This window comes from Rhincodon typus, chromosome 42 (genome assembly GCF_021869965.1).
Source record: "Rhincodon typus isolate 14 chromosome 42, sRhiTyp1.1, whole genome shotgun sequence".
Classification (NCBI taxonomy): Eukaryota; Metazoa; Chordata; class Chondrichthyes; order Orectolobiformes; family Rhincodontidae; genus Rhincodon; species Rhincodon typus.
In genome coordinates this window covers 459,427-465,009 of record NC_063373.1, presented here as the reverse complement: position 1 = coordinate 465,009, position 5,583 = coordinate 459,427, and positions in this window count along the sequence as shown.

Sequence of the window (5,583 nt, the reverse complement as noted above, 5' to 3'; positions counted from 1 at the left end):
AGCAGGCAGAGACAATGCGCCTTGTTCTATTCTATTCAGGACAGTTACTCCTACTCAAACTTTAAGAGTCACTGGTCCTATTCTCACGTTGATCATGCCTCTAATCCATGCCAGGCCATTTCCATGGTTTTGGCACCAATATTTGTCCCCTATATCAGACTGTCCTTTGCTTGGCAGAGTCTTGTGTTTGGCATTGGAGTTCCTGATGCTGTTTCACCCTCTGTTCCAGGTCTGGGAAGATCAGACTTAGCCTGGTGTGGAGTCTTCTCCCCTGTTAGCATCTCTGCCGGAGCTATTCCTGTGGTTGCATGTGGGGTGGTCCCATAATCAAACAAGAACAGTGACAGCTTGGTATCTAGTGAGGCTACAGGCTGTTTCTTGAGTCCAGCCTTCAAAGTTTGGACTGCTCTTTCTGCCAGGCCATTGGATAATGGGTGGGATGGAACTGCCCTAAACTTGAATGGGATTCAACGTATTAAGAGGTAACTAAAGTTTCTGCTGGTGAACGATGGCCCATTATCCGAGACCAATACCTCCAGGACTCTGTATACAAAAGATGTGCGCAGTTTTACTATCATCGCTCCAGCGTTTGACAAATGGACTCTATGTGCGTCTGACCACTGTCAATGTGTGTCTGCAATGACTAAAAACATTGAACCCACGAAAGGACCACATAGTCGATGTGTAACCGAGTCCAGGGTTTACCCAGCCATTCCCAGAAACGTGGGAGTGCTGCTTGTGGTAATTTTTGTCCCTGTTGACTTTCTGGGCACTGTCCCCACCAATGCGGCCATGTCTGTGTCCAAGACTGGCCACCCAGCATAACATCTTGCCAATATCTTCATTTCCTATTCAGGGAGACCCCTGAATAGACCAGGTGGAGTTCAGCCAGTATTTGTCAGCATTCTTTAATCGGGACAGTCGCTCTTGCTTCCCATAACAATGTGCTGCCCTCTACTGTAAGCTGGTCTCTCCAGGTCCAAAAAGGTTTCAATTGTTTCAGTTTGGATAGGACAGGATTCTTCTGTGTCCAAAGTCTGATAATTATCAGCTGTGACTGGTAATGTGTGCAGAAAATTCAATGTCGAGTGGTAAATCTGCTAACTGTCCCAGCTGGTGTTCAACTGATATTGGAGCCCACTGCTAAATGTGGCCTGAAGCTATGGGTGGCATTGCCTTATGATTTTTAAGCAGATGAGGTAGGACTCTGTGGTCCGTGATTGTCATGAATTTTCACCCATAAAGCTATGAGTGGAACTTTCTCACTCCAAATATGACCACCAATCCTTCTTCTTCTATTTGGCCATATTTACCTCCGCACTAGCTATTAGGTGGCCCACTGGAGAGGAATGCCCATGAGCTAATACCACCCCGATGCCCTACAGGGGAGGCATTGCACATCAATACCAGATATTCTCGGGATCATAGTGTTCCAACACACTAGAGGATGATGGTTGTCTAGGCCTGTCTATGAGACCATTTCCAAGGCTGACCTGTTTTTAGGAGATGACGCAGTGGTGCCAGGCTGGATGCCAGTTTGTGTATGAGCCATCCGTAATCATTTACCAGACCCAGAAATAACCTACGCTCCTGAACAGACGTGGGAGACAGAGCATCTTTTCCAATGGGTGTAACCTAATCTTATCGACCCTGGAGACTAAGTAAGCCACTTGGGAGGCCTGGAACACACACTTTTCCCTTTTTCAGTGTACACTGGCCTTGGAAAAATGGCTTAGGGCTATATCCAAGTTCTCGAAGTGCTCATTATTGTCTAGGAAAAGGGCAACCTAAGGTAGACCTTGCAAAATGTTTACCATCATCTGCTGAAAAATTGAACATGCGGGTGATATGCCAAATGGCGGTCTCGTGTATTGGTACAAACCCTTTTGGGTATTAATTGTAGTATACTTCTTGGAATATTGGTCCAAATGCAATTGCAAGTAAGTGTGGCTGTTATCCACCTTCATGAGGGACAGCACCCCCTGCCTGCTTTGCATATACAAACCTCTGTGCAAGGGATTGGGTATTTATCCAGCTGCGAAAAACAGTTCGCTGTTTGTTTAAAATCCCCACAAAGGTGAACTGACCCATCAGGCTAATGCCTCCTTCCCCTCGATTGTTCACTCTTCCCAGATTTCCATATGTGCATCATTAAAAGAAACATTTAAAAAAAAACCCCATTAAAAATGTAGCAGCAGAAGGCCCTTTCAGCCCCTCAAGCCTGCTCTGCTATTCAACAGGATCATGGCTGATCATTTAACTCTGTCCCCTGTTCCCCCCTTTCCCTTTAACCCTAAGAACTGTTATCTAACTCCTTCCTCGTTGCTTCGGCCCCGAACGCTTTCTGTGACAGAGAATCCCACAGGCTCCCCCACTCTCTGGGTGAAGCCATTTCTCCTCATCTCAGTCCTACACCAGTCTCCTTTAGACTGTCACCCCTGGTTCCGGACCCCCAGATCCCCCCACCTCCAACCGCCCCAGTCATCGGGAACGTCCTTCTGCATTGACCCTGTTTAGTCTTGTTAGAATTTTATAGGTTTCTATCAGATTTCACCCCCTCCCTCACCCATTTCTCCCCTATCATGAATACTCATTTAAAACTTTATGTATATCTTTTGGCTCCATCCAATAAAGTCCATCATGGGCCACACTCTGTTCTCTGCTTATCCCCTTGCCCCTAATTTACTTATGAAATGCCTATTTTATGCGCTTACATTTTCTCATGCTTCCTCTTTGTATAATTCTCAAAACCTTCTTCTGCAATCTCTCCAGCTGTTTCTATCCTTTCTGAAGTATGGTCCACAGTCCTCCAGTTGAAGTCTAACCAGTGTCCTGTTCAGCTTCACCATAGCCTTGCTGTTGAGTTCTATTCCTCTAATAATAAAGCCAAGGTTACTGAATGCTTTATTAACAGCTGTCATCTCCTTTAGTCTTTACTTTGTCCTGTTTTTTGACCAAAATGTATCATCTCACCATTCTCTGCATTGAACTTCATCTGCCACCTGTTTGCCCATTCCACCAACTCACTGATGTCCTTTTGAACTACACTGTTTTCCTCAACAATTCACAATGCTTTGGGTCATCTCCAATCTTCAAAATTGTCCCCACCAGGGTATAGATCAATAATATATCAGGAAAAGCAATGGTCCCAACAACTGGGGATCTCTTCAAACCTTCCATCCAGTCCAGAAATGACCCATTGACTACTGCATGTTGTTTCCTATCCCTCAGGCAAGTTTATATTCATGTTGCTACTGTCCCTTTTACTCCATGAGCTCTGACTTGTCTCACAAATCTGTTGCCAAACTGCTGCCTAAGGGCCAAATGATACATCCCTGACTGGATGTGGCAGGACTCCAGAGCTTAGCTCAAAGTGCCAAGTGGTACATAGATCTAAGCTCTGCAGTCCAGCCACATCCAGCTAGGAATGGTGTTGGAAATTAAACAACTCACTGGAGGAGGAAGCTCCACAAATATCCTCCTCCTCAGGGATGGACAAGCCAGAATGTCAGTGCAAAAGATAAGGCAAAACCTTTTGCCGCAATCTTCAGCCAGAAGTGCCGAGTGGATGATCCATCTCGGCCTCCTCCAGTGGACCCCAGCATTACAGATACCAGTCTTCAGCCAATTGGATTCACTCCACATGATATCAAGAAACAGTTGGAGGCACTGGATACTGCAAAGGCTATGGGCCCTGACAATATTCTGGCAAAGGAACTGAAGACTTGTGTTCCAGAACTTGCTGCTCCCCTAGCCAAGGTATTCCAGTACAGTTACAACACTGATGTCTACCTGACAATGTGGAAAATCATCCAGGTTGTGTCCTGTACACAAAAAAGCAGGACAAATCCAACCTGGCCAATTACCGCCCCATCAGTCTATTCTTGATTGTCAGGAAAGTGATGGAAGGTGTCAGTAACAGTGCTATGAAGCAGCACCTTCTCAGCAATAACCTGCTCAGTGACACCCAGTTTGGGTTCCAACAGGGCCACTCAGCTCCTGACTTTAGTTCAAACATGGACAAAAGCGCTGAATTCTACACATGAGGCGAGAGTGACAGCCCTCAATATCAAGGCTGTATTCAACCATGTGGAGCATCAAGGAGCCCCAGCAAAAATGGAATCGGGGGCAAACCCTCCGCTGGTTGGAGTCATACCTGACACATAGGAAGATGGCTGTGGTTGTTGGAGATCAGTCACCTCAGCTCCAGGACATCTCTGCAGGAGTTCCTCAGGGTAATGTCCTAGGCCCAACCATCATCAGCAGCTTCATCAATGACCTTCCCTCCATCATAAGGTCAGAAGTGGGGATGTTCGCCGATGATTGCACAATGTTCAGCACCATTCACGACCCCTCAGATACCGAAGCAGTCCGTGTTCAAATGCAACAAGATCTGGACAATATCCAGACGTGGGGTGAGAAGTAGCAAGTAACATTGTCACTGCACAAATCTCACGCATTGACCATCTTCAACAACACTGTCTCTTCACATTCAATATTACCATCCTCCTAACTCCCCAAAGCATGTCCCACCATTGACATGGATCAAGTCAGGAGGGTAAATGGGATCCCCCCAACAATCGACATCCTGGGGCTTACCATTCAGAGAGAATCTAACCCTCACCTCCATGACATTCAATGGTGTTATCATCACTGAATCCCACCACCGCCCCCCCCCCCCCCCTCCACTCTCAACATCCTGGGGGTTACCACTGACCACAAACTGACGCAGACCCAGCCACATAAACAAAGTGGCTACAGCAGCAGGTCAGAGGCTGGGAATCCTGCAGAGAGTAACTCACCTCCTGACTCCGCAAAGCCTGTACCACCATCGACAAGGCACAAGGCAGGAGGGGGAGGGAATACTCCCCACTTGTGTGGATAGGGGCAGCTCCAACAATACTCGAGAAGCTTGACAATATTTAGGACAAAGCAGCTCGCTTGATTGGCACCACATTCACAAACACCCGCTCCCTCCACCACCGACGCTCAGTAACAGCAGTGTGTACCATCTACAAGATGCACTGCAGAAACTCACCAAAGATCCTCACGCAGCACTTTCCAAACCCCAAGGCCACTTCCGTCTTGAAGGACAAGGGCAGCCCATACATGGGAACACCAACCCTCCAAGCCACTCACCATCCTGACTTAGAAATATACGGTATCGCTGTTCATTTAGTGTCACTGGATCAAAATCTTGGAATTCCCTCCCTAACACAAAATGGATTGCAGCATCTCAAGAAGGTAGTTCACCTCCACTTTTTAAGGGTCAACTAAGGTCAGGCAATAAATTTTGGCCCAGGCAGCAATGCCTCGGTCCCCAAAATGAATAAAAAATGCATATTGTAATAGATGGGATCTTTTCTTTTTTGGGACAACAACTTGCAAGTTGGACTGATACATCTGGAATAAAGAGGAGTATTTTGCACTTTGAAATCAAGTTGTAATATTGCCAGAGATAGTAGGAACTGCAGATGCTGGAGAATCCGAGACAACAAGGTGCAAGGCTGGATGAACACAGCAGGCCAAGCAGCATCATAGGAGCAGAGAGGCTGACGTTTCGGGCCTAGACCCTTCATCAGA